The sequence below is a fragment of the Cyanistes caeruleus genome, chromosome 5 (assembly GCF_971803275.1).
Source record: "Cyanistes caeruleus chromosome 5, bCyaCae1.hap1.1, whole genome shotgun sequence".
Classification (NCBI taxonomy): Eukaryota; Metazoa; Chordata; class Aves; order Passeriformes; family Paridae; genus Cyanistes; species Cyanistes caeruleus.
In genome coordinates this window covers 10,702,781-10,719,936 of record NC_141705.1, presented here as the reverse complement: position 1 = coordinate 10,719,936, position 17,156 = coordinate 10,702,781, and the positions used below count along the sequence as shown (strand labels likewise).

The following is a 17,156-nucleotide window of genomic DNA, read 5'->3' as shown; positions in this document are numbered from 1 at the left end:
TCTTTAATCAGGATAACAGTTAAACTTAGAAGAAACTCACCTCAGGATTTGTCTCTTTCTCTAACTTAATAATTGTCTCTCTCTGAAAGATATCCTCCAGCTTCTAGATAAGCTTTAGTTTTCACAAATATATCCTTCAGTATAAGTCATCAGACTGCTCTTTTCTCCAGCTCATTTTTTTTGTAATGGATTAAAGTCTATAGGAAGGAAACAGAGAAAAATAAAGAATAATTTAAAAAGGTACAACTTATTTATTATGAGGAATAAATATTAATGTGTTGGATCAGACCAGTACTCAAGCCAGTCTCATGGTTTTTATTTTCTACATCCTGAAGGAAATTTTTGAGAGTGATATTTCAGCTTTTTCTGGAGACAGCCCAAGCTGCAGTGGGGCTGGTGACATGGTTAGCATGGGGTGGGTGTCTCCTGCGATCATGGACAGCCTTAGGGTGAGCCTGGGCACTCACTTCCCATGCAGGGAGGCATGAAGATCATAGGGAAAGCCACTCTTTGTTAATTCTGTTATGTGACAGAGATGTTGCCAAACCATGGCACACACCTGTCCCCTCCCTCCTTGGCCACTCAAATGGACAACTGCCAGTGCACTATCAGGCAGATGAGACAAATCCAGCCTGTACTGTCTCGGTCTGACTGGGAGATGGATGCTCCCCTGAGCACACTGGAGCTCCACACCCACTTTCCCTGGGTGCCACACAAGCTCCTGGCAACAACCCTGGCGATGAAGAAGCCACATCACAGCAGGCAGAGCTGTGGTGGTGTCCCCAACCACCGTGGGGCTGGTGACATGGCTGACCCAGGCTGGCTGTCAGGAAGATTATGGATGGACATTCTTAGTGTGATTCTGGGGGAGCCCAGGGAGGCAGAGGCTTCATGGGGTTCGTTCCATTTATTTTCACCTCAGCTCTTGACCAGAATAAAAAGAGTTCCCAGTACAGACTGCACAAGGCTGGGCAGTGTCAGGACTCCCTCCATGGACGTTTCCCTGAGGGCTACAGAAAGGCACAGCCTTGGCTGAAGGGAGCTCTGCAGCACCCACCTTCTCTGTTCTTTGTTCTCTTCATGATCTCTGTCATGATCCAACAGGCAGCAGGGCTGTCCCTGCAGCCTCATCCAAAGTTCACTTCACACAGCTCCCCTTCTCTGGAAAGTTTATCTCAAAATAAGTATTCTGATTTGTGATCCCACCGGCTGTTTTGTGCTTTTTTGGAAAATCTTTTGGGACTTGTACATCAGGATTGCATAAGCCTCGATTTCTTAGAAATTCATGAAAAAAAATTCACTGCATCATATCTAAGATTAAAGACTGCAGGCATGCATATGTAAACAACTCTCTCCTTTATTTGTGCAATGTAACAAATTTACATGATAAAGGAAAGAGCAAGTATTTCATCTGAACCCAAATGGCTTGTGCAAGCTTACGAGAATCCTTTTCTTATATAAACTCCAAAAGTTTGATGATGGGCTGTGGAGAATTCAGGAATGAACAAATCTTAGGTTTAGCATCTGAAGACAGTCTATGAGCACAGTAGAAAAGCTGGAGGACTTGCTTTGATTTATGGACATGAAATGTCAGACTTGATAATGAATTTCACTGATAGGGCTGAGATCGGTGTCTCCTTAACAACAGTGTCAGGAAAACCCTCGGGTGAGGCAGCTGAAAACGCCCTCATTATGAGTGTGCAATATTTAGACTGGAGAATTTTTTGTTGCTCTTCTGGGGGGATTGCTAATGCCACAAGAAGCTGAACCACTTGCTACTTAGCAAAATAAGCTTTTTTTAAAGGATGGGCAAATGCGATGCGCAGTGAACTTGTGTGTGAGGAGCCATGCTCTAAAGGATAACAAGCACACTGCAATGGCAGCCAGCTGAGCTGCATTTACAGCTGAAGATGTAAAGCTGGCCCAGGTGGAGTGCTAGTCAAACACACCATGCATTTAAGATTATAAATGATTGCAGCAGCACAGGGATTGGTTTCTTGCTGCCCTGTGTAAGAACCAAACCAGGTCAATAGAGCATGATGAGCCTCTGCTGGTGGGGAAACATGACTCAGAGTGACTCCTGTCTCCCCAGGACACTGCTGCAGGGAGGGGAAGCAGCCTCTGGGTGTGCAGAGACAAATCCAGCCTGGATGCCAGCAGTACCTGGGGTGGCAGTGTGGGCTGAGCTGGACAGGCCAGGGGAGCTCAGGGGCTCTGGTGCAAGCAGCAAGGCTGGAGCAGTGCCAGTGCCAGAGTGCACTTGCTGCCACCAAGGCTGCGGCATCACAGCTCCCACAGTGAGTGACACCCAGCCATAAACACAGCTCGTCCCCAGCACAGACAGCCTTCCACAAGAGCAGAGGCACTGCATTGTGGGGTCACTGGGCTGGAAAGAGAGGAGAGGAGGAGACAAAGACAACCTTTCTCAGGCACAGTGGTGATAATTGCATCAGCACCAGGAGAGAATCACACATGCACAGGTCTGGATTTTCAGCCCCCACCAAACCATTTATCTGTGTTGAGATCAGCACACTGCTGCTCCACACTGTAGGAGGATCTGCCTGTTGGCATCAATCAGCCTTAAAAAATCAGGCTTCTGGGTATTTTGCTGGGTCTCCCAAATACATTGTCTGTTTCTGAGCCTTCCCCATCCCTCTGTGAAGCTGTGTGTTTGTATGACAGGTAGTAAGCATATGAGCAATTACTGCTACAGCAGCAAGGAAAAAGGAAAATTGAAGGTTGCTACAAAAAAAAAGTGTTTATCCTAAACCCACCCTATCTTTATTAAAGATAAAACATAAACATAATTAAGCCACCTTGCTTTTAGATAAATTGTTTCACACCAGTGTTTTCTGGTTTTCTAGGACAAAACCAGAGCAAGGGAAATAGCTCTGCTGTGCTCAGTAAATGTATGCAAACAATAACAGCATGAAAGTATTATTAATAAAGACAAGTTAGAGATGTATCTCTCTTTTTTCCCCTTTTAGAGTACAGAAATCTTTTTTCAAAACTTCACACATACAAGACTTTTCCTGGGATCAGCTGATGTGTTTCCACAGGTTCAGGGAAAGCCTGAAACATTTCTGTATACATGCAGGGTCTTAATGGAATTTCTGTGACCCTGATAATAAGTGTGATACCTCTATGTTCAAGCTGACATACAACAGAAACTTGGAAACAAAAGTTATGCTTTCATGTATGGTATTGTTGTCCTTCCACCCACATACAGCCTTGTATCACAAAAGGACTATAAGAATCTGACTAAATACTTAATTCCTTAAATTAATCTTTGATGGCCAACATATTAAATAATGGCAAGAAGGACGAGGTTTGGTTTGCAGCCCAGGCAAGAACATTTAATATAAACTCCTAATCTGATGTGATGGAACTGCTTGAGGAAATTCCTGTTACTGGCACAGATTCTGGAAGAATGAAAATAATTCGTGTGTTCACTACTTCTTTCCTGAGACCAGAGCATTTTCCTTCCATGCTTAGTTTAAAACTTAATCACTAATAAAGGTCACAGTGTTTACCCTTTACCATCCCTTCTCAGTCCAGCAAGCCACTTCCAAGCCTTACCCCTCATAGGCAACATTTCAGCAAAGCTTAGTGGCCAATAGTATATGCTTTTTTACTTCTGACAAATAAATAAATACTTTTCTATTAATTCAAGGAAATTAGACTAGAGAAACTTTTGACTGGTGATTACCAAACTTAAAATCTTAAACTTCTAAACCACTTCTTAAAAGTGACTTGTAAGATGTTCTGGACAAATTTTAATATTTTACCCTGATTTTTACCTGCAGCGATTTATAAGAATCTGAGAAGATGACAGTTCAACTCCCACAGACCTAAACAGCCTGTCAGACATCGTTTTTCTTAGCAGCATCTTGGAAGTCTACCATCTCTTCTAAGAATATATTCCTCGTGCCAAATTACATCTTCCCTAGGACCTGTACTGATCATCTGGATTTATGAAACATTGCAGAAGCCTCTGAGGGGAAACTAAAGAAACAAGTGGATAATCCCTCTGTAGCCTAGCCTGAAAATGTGACATCAGATAGAATATTTGTTAAAAAATATTTCCTAGAAAGTCAGGAGATTTGGGTGTGTTGGAAGTATTTTACATATTAGCAGTAGATTGTTAGCTGCAATTTCACAAAATTTTTTTACACAGAGTTTTAAGTGCCTTGTATTAAAGATCCACGAAGTAGCAACTTAAGTGATTACATGATCTTTCCAAGGTATTTTCTGCTTTAGTTGCAGGCGTGGAGGACAATTTCTTTAAATTTGTGCCTTGCCCTAATGTTCCATGAGAGCTTATTCTAGCCTAGAGTGTCATTAATTGCTACATTTAAATGGTGCCTTTATCAAAGAGCAATGTCCAGCTGAACACTCTGAGATGATGATGCTTGGCAGAGGCACCACTCACCTTTTTACATGAGCCTGCTGTTCCTGCTATTTGCTAGAGGTGAAGGGGGCACAAATCAGAGCTTATGTGTAGCTGTGAGTTATTCATTTGTAGCAGTGAGTTATTTATGTGTAGCTGTGAGTTATTCTGTGCACTCTGGCCATTTGCTGCTGTCAGAGCAGGAGTCCAAACTGCCCTGGGGTCTGTTAAATTTGCAGTTATGATGAGCCGTAGGTTGCTGCTCTTACTGAAGATTCTTGCCCACAGAATAACCAAAAGACTTTCTCTCCTCTCCCTCTCCTCTTCTCCTTTCCTGTATGTCCTTATCTCATAATAATCAGAAAAAAAAAAACCTGTGTGGGAGGCAAAGTTGGGTTCTTCTCTTGTATGAAGGGAACCAGAAGTATACACACAAGCATGCTGTGTCACCTAAGATTATATCAGAGATATGAGCCATGTGCTGTCAGTATCATTTTATGACAGGAACACCTTCAGAAGGTCCCAAACACTGGCTGCCCCCTCAGATCAGGGTGGCTACAACAGCTATGATGAAAGGGAGGACATGATCTGCCCTGGGAAGATCCTGTCACCCATCCATCTGTTGTGATAGTGGCTGTGGAAACCAGGGAGACCAAGCGCAGTGCAACTCATTTTGTGTAGAAATGGGATATACAAAAGGTTTTTATAAAAATGGGTCTCATGAAGTAGCATTAGTAGAGCCTAAATTTGTTAGCATCAAAAAAAAAAAAAAAAATATTAAAAATTTCTGGGTTTATTTAAGTAATGAAATATAGCTTGGAAAGATTTTGGGATTGTTTGGTTTGAAGAGCATATCCCATATCTTCTAATAACCAGCGCCATGAGAAGCTGTTCTCCACACACACACACACACAGTGGTACCATTGTTTACTGCTGTAGTGAGCTTAGAGCTGAAGCTCTTTGGAGTGTATATTTCAACTTCAGATACACAGAAAATACTGTGTACACTCTGTAAACTCAGCCTCCCCCTGAAATGGATTCTCCTTTATTCCAGAAATTAAGTGAAAAAACACAGTGAAAAATGCATCTTTTCAGAAGTATCACTTGGACAGCTTGGTTGCTGTTCTGCTAGGAGAGATAGCCCTTACTTTCCCAGTTTGGACAGGAGGAACAATCTTATTATGAAAATAATAAAAATCTTGAATTTTTAAGAGCAGCCTGTCCTTAGAAACTGCACTTTCCTTCCCACCTCCCGTCCTCTTTTGTTATCTCAGGCATTTTTAATCCAGCAAGGCAGGAGTCGTGCTCCTCCCCTTCCACATACACTAACTGTGGAGATGCCTTTATTATTTGGTTTCATCAAGCTCAGTTTTGCCCTGTGAAAGTTTTGGGGGAATTACTGAAAAGAAGAAGTGAGAATACCCATGGGGTTTCTTTTTTCTTTCCCTTCTGATGACAGCTCTCAGTATTAAAGAATTCACTTTTAATTAAGCCGAATGAATCAGCATTCAGGTGGTTGTAAAATGCTGCCACTTTCTTCTCCCCTTTCTAAGTCTTTGGGAATTCACAACAACTCTTTCTACAGACAAACTGCTTTTGATGCAAGGTTTATCATGTTCCCTTTCCATTCCAGCGTACCCTGGGCTGTGACAATGTCATCTCCACAGTTATTGCTCAATGAGAAATATCTTTTCCTCTTCAGAAAATGTTCAGCCAAGAGGGATGTTGGCCAAAGAATGGGAAATTTGTACTAAAATTGAGTTATTCTTTTTTTATGGACAGATCTAGATAGACACAGGAAAAAGGAAAAGAAAAAGAAAAAAAAAAGTAAATGTAGAGAATTCAAACATGATGAAAAAATTTTGCAGCTTTACTACGACTTAAAAACCAGACCAAAATTATACATCGGTCAGATCTTTCAAAAAATAGGTAAACCACCAGTATTTTATAAAAGTAAAGTGGTTATTTAATCAGAAGCTAAATCTGAAGAAAATACATAAGGGAGGAGGAAACTGCAAAAGAGGGAGGAAAAAACTGAAAGGAGGGAGGGAAAAAGCTGCAAAGGAGGGGGTAAAAAAACAAAGTAAAGGTGAAGCTGAAATGTATAACAAAGAAAAGATAAAAAAGTATTGTGAAGGAAAAGGAAAAGGGGGGAAAGAGAAAAGAGAATGACAAAAGCTGAATCTCCAGCACATATATTTTCCAGACAGAAATGGCAACTGCTGAGGAGAGCAGAGGAAAATAGATGAAGAGAGGAAAGTAAAATTAAACCAAGTAGAGATAAGGCTAAGTAATATAAAAATTGCATTTCATTCTTACTCCCTAAATTAATGGCTTTAGAAACAGCCTTGCTGTACAAATGGTCTGTTCCTTGCCATAATCAGTTATTGATGTTGACCTACTGCACGGCAATTGGTGAGACACAGCCCTGCTCCCTGTCCACCCCCTCTCCTTGTTAAGGTACTTTTAATATTGATGGACTATGTAGTCTGTGTAGATTAATGAAGTCCACGTAGGAAGTGTATATTAATTTGACAGGCTACTCAAACCCATCACAAGTCAATGGGAAGGTAGTCTTTGCAAGACAAAAATGTAGTCCTCAATCCTGCAGCCTTCTATTTTTTACTGAACCTTTCAAAATGAGAAGGCTTGTTGAATTCAAATTCCATTTACAAACTTTAAAAACTTCTTAATGTTCTTAGAAGCAGCAAGATACTCTGAAAATGTTCCACAGTTAGATACATTTCTAAAAGTATTTTGAAGAAGATAACTGTTTTATAATGTGAGGTCTGAATAGCATTCCTGTGTTCATGAATGTTTTATTCAAATAAGCCATCTTGTTAACCTTTATAAGTATATTTGAAGGGCTCACCAGCTTCAGTTGGAGGTACATTAATCCTGTTATAAGTGTCTAGAAGAGTACATCACGTACATCATATACTCAAAGAAATGGTCAGAGTAACATTATGTAGATAGCAGAGTCAAACACTCAGCAGAACAAAATTGCCTGTGCATTCTCAGTTCACTTCTTGGTGAATAGCTTTTCTGTAATGGGTGTTAGTCAGATAAAACACATAAAGATGCTTTTCCCCCAGATTCCTTCTTGAATTTGGACAGAAGACAGTTAGTACTCATCATCAAGCTTCAGTTAAGCTTCAGTTCTTCTAGTGGGTCCCTTCCAACTCAGCATCATCTGTGATTCTCTGACTGAATCTGCATGGAGAAGTAAAAGAATTTTGGAAAAAAACACCAAACCCCAGCAAAAACCCCAAACCATATTTACCTATACATCTCCTGAAGTAACACCATCCTTATTTCCCAGTTTACTGATAGAGACCATAGGCCCCAAATGTAAAGGCAAGCTTGATGCTAAAGACAGGACTGACTTGCTCAGCACACCTAAGAGCAACTGCAGTGGGCAAGTTTACTTTCCTGGCTTCTCCTTAGCTGCATTTTGGTCAAAAGAATAAAATTCCTCTCATGCCTTTTGCCATCTAAGAAACGTGCAGAGCAGTAGAGTCAGCAGAAATGACCCAGGTATGTGCTTGATGGAGCATGATGTGGGTAAAAGGATGATTTCTTTCATCATGTAATTATCCATGTATCATAAACCATGGACTCATGGAATGAAGAAAACCAGAATAAGTGCCACAGCAAATTCAGTGTTGGATTTTCATAACCATTGAATACTTTGCATCATTCTGTTTTAATAGAGGCTGATTTCCATTCTTAAAAAAGAAAAAAAATTTAAAAAAATTGAAAATTTAAAAAATATGAAATTGACCTCATCAGTCATCACAAATTGCAGTCTATACAATTACTGCACTGCTCTTTGGCACATGAAAGTGGTGATTTGGTAGCTTATCTGGGGACCATCTCTGGAGAGACAATATGACACACAACTAGACTCCTGTCAACAAAGGGAGAAGAGACAGGAAGCCTGCAGACTTTGAGAGAGGGAGAGAGCATGGTTTCACAGCCCAATTTTACTCATGTCTGAGCTTCTCTTGTGTGTTTCAGCCTTACCTCTGCATTGCACCATTAGTCTTACTCCCCTCCCTGAGAGCAGTTTGCATATCAAACTCCATTTTTTAGTCTTTAGTTGTAGTGTTGGGGGTTTTAAACCTTTTTTTTTTTTTTTTTTTTTAACTTGATGACATTACATGTCACCTTTCCTTTGTGGATTTTGACATCCCCTCTGAGTTCAAGTCCTATTTACTCATTGGGATTTCCACAGGGTATGACTTACCTTTTTGCCTAGGTTTACTATCCAGACACAAAGTTCTTCAAAAACCCCTGAGCTCCACAGTCACTCTGCAACCTCATCCTTTGGTTTCTTGCTGCTAAAGCCCCAAGAATACAAATGGCCCTTAATGGCCCTGACCAGCCTCACCTAGAACCTCTCCCCAGCCCCTGACCAGGAATCTCATTTAGGCTTAGACCTGGTCCTGACCTGAGTGGTGCTGTAGGTGTATCTGTCTTTAGTGCTAGGTTTGGCCCTGTCTCCAGGATGGCACATCAATCTGTGCTGAAGATTTGGGTCCAGTTCCAACCCTGCTGCTCCCAATATCCCACAAAAGCTCTAATACTCTGGACAAATTCTTGTCCTTGTTGCATTTATGCCTCAGCAGTGATGACTTAGAAACTGTGGGAAGTCAAATAAATGAGGGAGTATAGTGAATGTGTTACAACCAAATGGCAGAAATGAGCTTTTGCAGCTGCTAAAAGCTGAATCCACACACAAGTCAAGTATTAAATCACATTTCAGTTCCTTATAGTGAAATCCATTATAAAATTCCATGACTTTTTCATATTGTTAGAACAAAATATTTTTTTTAATGTATTGAGCTCAGACTAACAGGGATTTATTTGATATTAATCTAGCAGTATCAAAGTGCTTAGACTTACAAGAGTTGTAGTGTTTCATTATAAGATAGGCCTGAAAGAATAGTTTAAAAACCCCAGATTTAATGGGTTGATGAATGGGTGATTGACTTCTTAACCACTTTACAATCAATTAATATTTAGCCCTAGAGAAAATTCATTTCTATAATTGCCACAAAACTACCTGGGCTGGTCTGCATGGTTGTCAGTTTTCAGATCAGGTTGGCTTGTCAGCTTCAAGATTTTTCTGCTTTGGGTCAGTAATTGGGTCATGTGAGTTTTTAGGTTGTATTTCTTGGTTTTAACTAGCCTGTGTCGAAATAATGCCAACTTTGTGAAAAATTAGAAGCATATGTAGCCATTTTTAGGGACCTGTTGTTATGAGTGAGCAGACAGGAATTAAAATATAATCTGGCACAATAAACTGTGCAGCTCTGGAATGTGAACAGGTTATAATGACTGTCAGATTAACAGGAATGTTCCTCAAGTGATGATGTCCTGACAGCTACCATTTTAGAAGAAAGTCAAGGAGTCAGGAAAGAGGCTTAAAGCAGAAGGGTGATGTGACACATAATTTTTTTCTTAGATATAGGATTCAATTCTTTCTTTCAATTTAAACTACACAATTGCTACACTTTTGTTCCTTAATCGATTTTGCTGAAAAATACTGAACATAAATTTTATTACTTCATTAAATCAGTATTTCTTGTATGCTCAGTTCCATTAATAGGAACTTTAACAGCTTCAGCTAATTTCCAAAAGCACTGCATATAGACAGAGAAGCAAACAAACCGTGCAAAATTCACTCCTGAAATCAATGATAAAGCCAGAGAAAGACATGTATGTGTTTTGTTGCTATGACTTCCATCTGAATAATAACTTCCATCTCTAATTCAGCAACACTTTTAATGACATGATATTGGCTTTTGTTGACAAAGGCTTTAATCCCTAAGTCCCTATTTAGAGTATGACTGTTTTTTGCTCTTGGCTGGCAGGTTTTGGCAGTTATGCTCTTCAAGTCATAATTAAGGAGCTTAAGATGATCATTGTGAATCTAATGTAGCAGACTTTTTAATAGCTACAAAAATTTGAATTGTGAACCATATCTTTATATAATTTTGAACAATAAATAGTATAACATGGTTCTTCAATTTGACTATAGGCGCAGCTAATGTTCCATCTCTACTTGGAGCTAATGCTGAATGCACAGCATCTGCACAGATCCTGGTGTAATGAGTGAAGAAAAAATACTGACACTATTCATCTAAACAATTTACAAAGCTGCTCTATTTCTGAGTAGAGAAAGTAAAATCAAGGAGTGAAAGCTCTAAGTCATCTGGGGAAACAAACTCTGAGTCCTACAGTCAAGTTCAAACAGTGCTTTGGGAAGTGATTGATGTTCTCTATTGTTTGGAAAAATAATTATTTGCACTTTAACTCTTACATGTCTATAAAGCACTATTCTTTCAGGCTACTATGAGTAACAACACAAAAGAAAAATTGTCTTCTAATTAGCTGTTCTTGTTGTCTCTTTAGGGAATACTTTATTTTAAAACATTTTGGGTTACTCATAAGGTGTGGAATAATATTTTGTACACACTGGTACATGTACTAGTATTCAGAAGGCACCAAAAATATATGTTTATGTGACTGCCTTCTGAAGGCAGTTGGAGTGGTGGACTTGGCATCTGGAATACTACTTTGGTTTCTCTGGTGATAAATTCACTACACCCCCAAACACACATCAGGGTTTTCTGGAGGCTAGAATTACTCCATTAGGCTGTGAGTCACGCTTGAGCCCCATTTGCCTTGCCAGACAACATAGTGTGAGTGGTGGTTGAGGGATGCGTGGGAACAGGCAAGGGCCTGGATGTGCCTGGAGTGGGCATGAGAGCAGCTGGAGGCAATTGAAATCACCTCTTACAAAGACCATAATTTCCACCTGAAGAGGGACAGGTCATTAAAGCACAGGACTGGTGAGCACAACATGCTCCTCAAATTCTCTGTGTGGAGATCAAGCAGCCACAGTGCGAATTCAAGAGCAAAAGAACAAAAGCCCAACCATTTGTTGTTTTTCTGCACATCTACTGACACAGAGAGGTGTGAAACAGAAAACTGCAAAGCTCTTTGGCAAAAAGGCCACAATGATGAGTGGGTGTCCCTAGCTTTGTCTAAGCTCAGCTGCTTGGGTGTCTCTCTTTTCTAAACTAGTGGTTAAGGTTTATCTGTGAGTGTACTGTAAATCTGCCTTTTGACCGGTTAGTGAAGTGTTTAGACTGCATGAAGTGATTAGCTAGATAAGGGGAAATGAGATTTTTTTAATATAAACTGGATGCAAAGTGGATAAATTAACTAAGCAGGGTCAAGAATGCCTTGTTCTGGGAAAGATTCAGGGATGTTCATCAGGATGAGAGAGCACAGAAAAGCACAGAAAAAGATCTCCCTGACGCATTCTGAAACCCAGCTGTGCTAGCGTGAGACCAGCCTCTCTGCAAAGAGGTGGCGTGGTTTCTGTGCTTGTGACTGTGTCCTTTTGAAATGCTTCCCCCTGCAAACACCCTGTAGACTTTTCCCACAGGGTAAAAGATAGAGATGAAATTTAAGTGGCCTGGTGATGGATTATTTGTCTCGCCTGAGCGCCTGGCTGTGCCAGTGAGTTCAGTGTTTCTGCCACTTGCCATGGGAACAGCACGAAACATAAGGATCAGCATGGGATGTTTCATATAGATACACTGGAATGATTATTTTAATCACTGCACACCTTGTTGAAGTGCATTCTCTCGTGGTGGCTAATAAATACTTCCTGCAGCACTATTTTGGGGGAGAAATTTGCTTCTGCTTTGCTGGACTTGTGTTATGTTGGGCACTCGTCTCTGCACTGGAGCAGCTTCCACTGTTGAGTCCTACCACCCTCAGCTTTTTTGTGACTTTTTTGGGACATAGAGGTCTTGAATACAGTGCCCTGCAGGAACTGCACTCTCTCCCATTAGGAAGGTGCCGTTATTAATTCATGATTTGAGAGGAAAAGAAATTAGGAGGTTGAAGTCTACCAGTTGGCAAGAGGTTTGCATATAAATCTTCTTCTTCCCTCAGGAACAATTAAATTAAATCAGTTATATTTGCATATAAAATAGCTTATTTTTTCCCTCATCTGAAAATAAGTATTAAGAGACTCTCTTTCCTCACAAGAATTCACATGAGAATTATTTAATTGGAAATATTAAATCTATTTTTTTCTAAAACCAAATAGAAAATGAGATTTTTAAATAATATTCATAAATGGGAACTTGAATAGCTTGGTAATCTGTAAAGAAGTTGTGTTTAATACTTTAGTGAATTTATAATGTTTTGGGAAGTATGTGCTCATTAATTTAAAAATGAGTTTCAGTATTTTAGAGGAATTTTTTAAGCTAGTCTAGAGAAATGATAAAGAAATCCTACTGCAGAAACATGGCCAGTTTTCCAGACTCTTATGTTCCTGAGCATTTGTCATGACTTCAATATACTTTTTGTTGAATGTGTATTTCCAGACTACTATTATAAGTTAAGATTCTTTGTTGACATGATGCATAAAATAACAATAAATAAATCTCCTTAATTTATTTGTTAGTTATATGCAAGTAATTTCATACCTGTTTCTCTATACTCTGGTAATGCTTAGCAGCAGCTCTGCTTCACCTCACCTGCACTGCACTTCTACCTGGAGCAGGATTTGAAACCTCTTTTTCGTGGTGAAACACAGGACTGACTCCAGAGCTCCTGAGATTAACGTGCAATGTAGTTAATTCACACTTTGATTAGTGGATCTGTGACTGATGACCCATCGACCAAAGGAATACTTACTAGATCAAGAATTTTCAGGACCAAAAATATGACCTGCTACTGGGAGTTGAACTCCACAGCAGGAAATCCATGTGATTTTTATCCATGTGGCATGAGGCTGCTTTAAAGCATGTTCATTACAACATGGGGTTTGCCCATGGCTAGGAGGAGTGCTGGGTAACTTGGCAGGAAAGCCTTGATACCCAGTTTTATCAGCCAGATACTGTCTCTGGCCTCAGGGTCCTGTTGGCCTCATCCCTATTTCCCTGCAGGATCCTCTCCTGGCACTATGAACTGCACGGGAAATTTTGGCAGCTCCCCACTTACAAACGAAGGTCCTGGAATTCTCAAAGCTCCCCTCTTACACTGCATCTCCAGTGTACCAAAACTGGAACAAAATAGATGCCCTAAGCTGTCATTTCTCACAGTGCTGCTCTGGAACAGTTCTTTTATACCTTTACTAATGGTAGTTGCTCTGCCTAAAGTACAGTTTTTATCATCACTATTTGAATTTTAAAGTTAGAGACCATATGTCAGAATTTTTGAATGCTGCCAACTGCTTTTCTTTCCACATGTGAAGTTATGGTGCTGCTCTGCTTTCAGGCTTGCTAGGGTTTGCTTTTTTCTTATGTTATTTTCTTTTATTTCCTTGTAAAAACAGAGGAGAACTTGGAATTAAAAGAGCAGCTGGAGATATATTTGGTCCATGCATTTTCTTGCATCAAACCTGACTTGTCATGAAATAAAGCAGTGGCTGCCTCTGCTCAAGAATACTTCAGTACATGATTAATTCACTGCCAGCATAGATTTTTGATGTGTCTTTGCCATATGTGAATGACCAGTTGAAATACATGTTCTTCAAATCTAAGCAGGAGTCCACCATTTGAAGTTCAAAACTCTGCAGCATTAAGATCTGTAAGCCCTTTACTTGAAATGACTATTGCAGAGGGAGAATAAGGTTGACGAACAGAGCAGCAGCACTAGCAGGTTGATGCCTAAACTCCTGCTCAGAAATGTTATACAGACAGACATCCCACCTCTAGCTTCCAAAAGCCTGGCATTTATTAAGATTGTGCATAATGTGCCAGTTTCTCCCCCCACTTCTCTTGATTTTTATAAAGAGAAGATACCCACATACTATCTCAGAAAATTCTCTCTCTTTTAGCAATAACACTCCCAGCTCATTGATTAGCTCCACTCAAATCTGATAGGAGGGCAGGATAGTCAAATATTTCTTTTCAGGTCTGCCTGATGTCCCCTGCCTGTGCAGACCTGAGGCTGTTGGCTCCATGCTCGCCAGGGATGCCGGCAGCAGCCAGCTGGCCCAGAGCACACCTCTGGCTCCAGTGGCACAAGCGTGTGCCCGAGCCTTCCTGCAGAGGCAGCTGAGGACATGGAGGGGAGCTGAGGTTACTGCAGGGGAGGAGGGAGGGGTGGGTATGGAGCTGGGGAATTGTGCTGCAGCTTCAAGAAATCAGTCTTCATTAGTCCTGCTGCAAAGACTTGGAGTGATTCTTCTCTATCTCGCAGGAGACAATCTTAATCATCTGGGACAGAGGTGCTTGGTGTCTTTCTCCTGATTGCCCCTCCAGAGGCTCTTCCTTTTCACTGGGTTATCCACTAATCAGTACAGAAACACCAGGGACTTGCTGGAGAATATTAGGAGGATGCACCATCCATAGCTGCCGTGATCTTTGACCCACTGAATACTGAGTTATTTTATATCTACTTTCAAAAAGAATGAGGCACTTCTTAAAGGATAACAGCTCAGCACTGGTGGTGAACAACTCATAATAGAATCACTGAAGGGTTTGGGTTTAAATGGACCTTAATGATCATCTTGTTCCAACCCCTCTGCCATGGACAGGGGCACCTTCCACTAGAACAGGTTGCTCCAGACACATCCAGCCTGGCTTTGAACACTTCCAGGGATGGAGCATCCACATCAACTTCTCCAGCGCCTCATCAGCCTCACAGTAAAGAATATCTTCCTACTATCTAATCTCAATCTACCTCCTTTCAGGGTATTACTCCTTGTCCTATCACTACATGCCCTTGTAAAAAGTCCTTCTTGAAAAATCGCTCTCCATGAAGACGTTGCTGTCTCTGCTTTTATGTTACAAGTTGCACACTTTTAAAATAAAGTTGGCAGGAAGGTAAGTGAATTCAGGAAAGAAAAAAAGTTAGAAAAATAATCTTTTTTCTCTTCCACCCAGGGAAAAAGTCATACCCAGGGGATATTTTGGATCAGTGTTGAAGGACAGCTGAACTAGGCCCATTGCTTGGGCAAACATTTGGGTATTCTGAGAAACACCCCAGGCATTGCTTATTTCTCTAGCACTGCAAATCTTGGAAGAATGGCTCAGCAAGGCATTCCTGATAAAAACTGCTCAAATTTCTGTTCATTTTTCTTTTTTAGTTTTGTCAAAACCAGGCTTTCTTGCAGGGATAATTTGATCCTTCAAAAATCAAGGGATCTCACTGAAACAGTATGTTGTTAACATATTATCGATCAAATCCAGATTTCATCAGATTTCTGCAAAATGCTGTTGTCAGGCCCAACAGACTTTTCATTCTTACTTGAAATTAATTAGATCCTCTGCCTTACTTTGATTTTCTAAAAGGCTGCAGCGGGGAATTCAGTCACTCTCACAGCTCTTGCCCTATGAAAACATCTCTGTTATGATAGTAGGCATCTTGATATAAAATATGTATTTTGTGTAATGTTTACATACAGTATAGTGAGACATTTTTCTAGTTTAAGATACAGCCAAATAAACATTTGCAGTATTTCTTTGTGTGTAGATAAATTCATATTAATTCCAAGACAGTAAAACAGAATTAATATTCTGGTAATTATCTATTTCCAATTAAAAAATCATTGTGCAATGAATAATAATAGAAAAGAGCCAAGGCTTTCAAATGTTTGAGGTTGAGTGCCCTGAATTAATATTTATGAACAAAAAAAACGTTCTGACTTTGTAAGAGTGCTGCGCACTCAGCAGCATCTTCTACAATTGACAAAAAACATGGATGCAGCACAGAGTAAATTGTCTCTTCTGCATTTTGATTACGGACAGATCTTGCTGTCTTGTTAAGTGCAGAAAGTTGCAGCTTTTGGGTCAGCTGTGAGTCAAAATTTCCTTGGTAAATGATGACAGTTTACAGTAATAAACAGTTTTAAGAAGCACAAGTACTTAGCACTTTGAAAAGCACTCAACAGCTTCTCCTGAAATCCTGGTGTCTGAAATATAGAACACTTATTTAGTTTAGGTATGGTGTTTTTATTGTTGGTGGTGTTGGTATTTGTCTTCCCTTCCCTTCCCTTCCCTTCCCTTCCCTTCCCTTCCCTTCCCTTCCCTTCCCTTCCCTTCCCTTCCCTTCCCTTCCCTTCCCTTCCCTTCCCTTCCCTTCCCTTCCCTTCCCTTCCCTTCCCTTCCCTTCCCTTCCCTTCCCTTCCCTTCCCTTCCCTTCCCTTCCCTTCCCTTCCCTTCCCTTCCCTTCCCTTCCCTTCCCTTCCCTTCCCTTCCCTTCCCTTCCCTTCTTGTCTGGGTGTTGAGGCTTTGTTTTGAGCTCTGTGTCTGAAGATTGTAGGAGTACAAAAAAAAAGGTTTTTAAATTGCTGTCATCCCTTTCCCTTAAAAGGATCTTACTTTATCTTTCCCAAGGTCTATGAACTACCTTTTAGCACTTAAAAGCAGTTGTTCTTTAACGAGATACAAGATCTTCCATCTGCATTTGCTGTCCAAACACCTTCCTGGGAACTTGATTAACCACTACATCTTTGGGAGTACAAGAGAAGACAGTGGTGCTGTTGGTGCTGCATCCAGATTTGTAGCACTGCCCTCACAAATGCTATCTAGGTGGTGTGGGATGCAGCAGAGAAAACGGTGAGGAGCTTGACTCTGCTCACTGAGGTTCCTGACTGTCTTCAGAACAGTGCTGTGATGCCTGAGAAGATGCAGGCACCACCTGGTATTGAGGGCTGGCACATCAGTTTGTCTGTTTGGAGCTGTTATCTGTAGCCCTTTTCTGCTTGCAGATGTGCTCCTCAATGACA

The 17,156-nt window shown here is 40.6% G+C and overlaps 1 long non-coding RNA gene across 1 annotated transcript; it reads left to right on the top strand.

Moving 5' to 3' along the window:
* The first annotated feature begins 1,982 nt into the window (after positions 1–1,982).
* Positions 1,983–5,074, top strand: LOC147652926 (uncharacterized). Its single transcript, XR_015287034.1, has 3 exons — positions 1,983–2,480; positions 3,807–4,506; positions 4,547–5,074. It is a non-coding gene; the product is annotated as an uncharacterized LOC147652926 (long non-coding RNA).
* Positions 5,075–17,156: the final 12,082 nt, after the last annotated feature.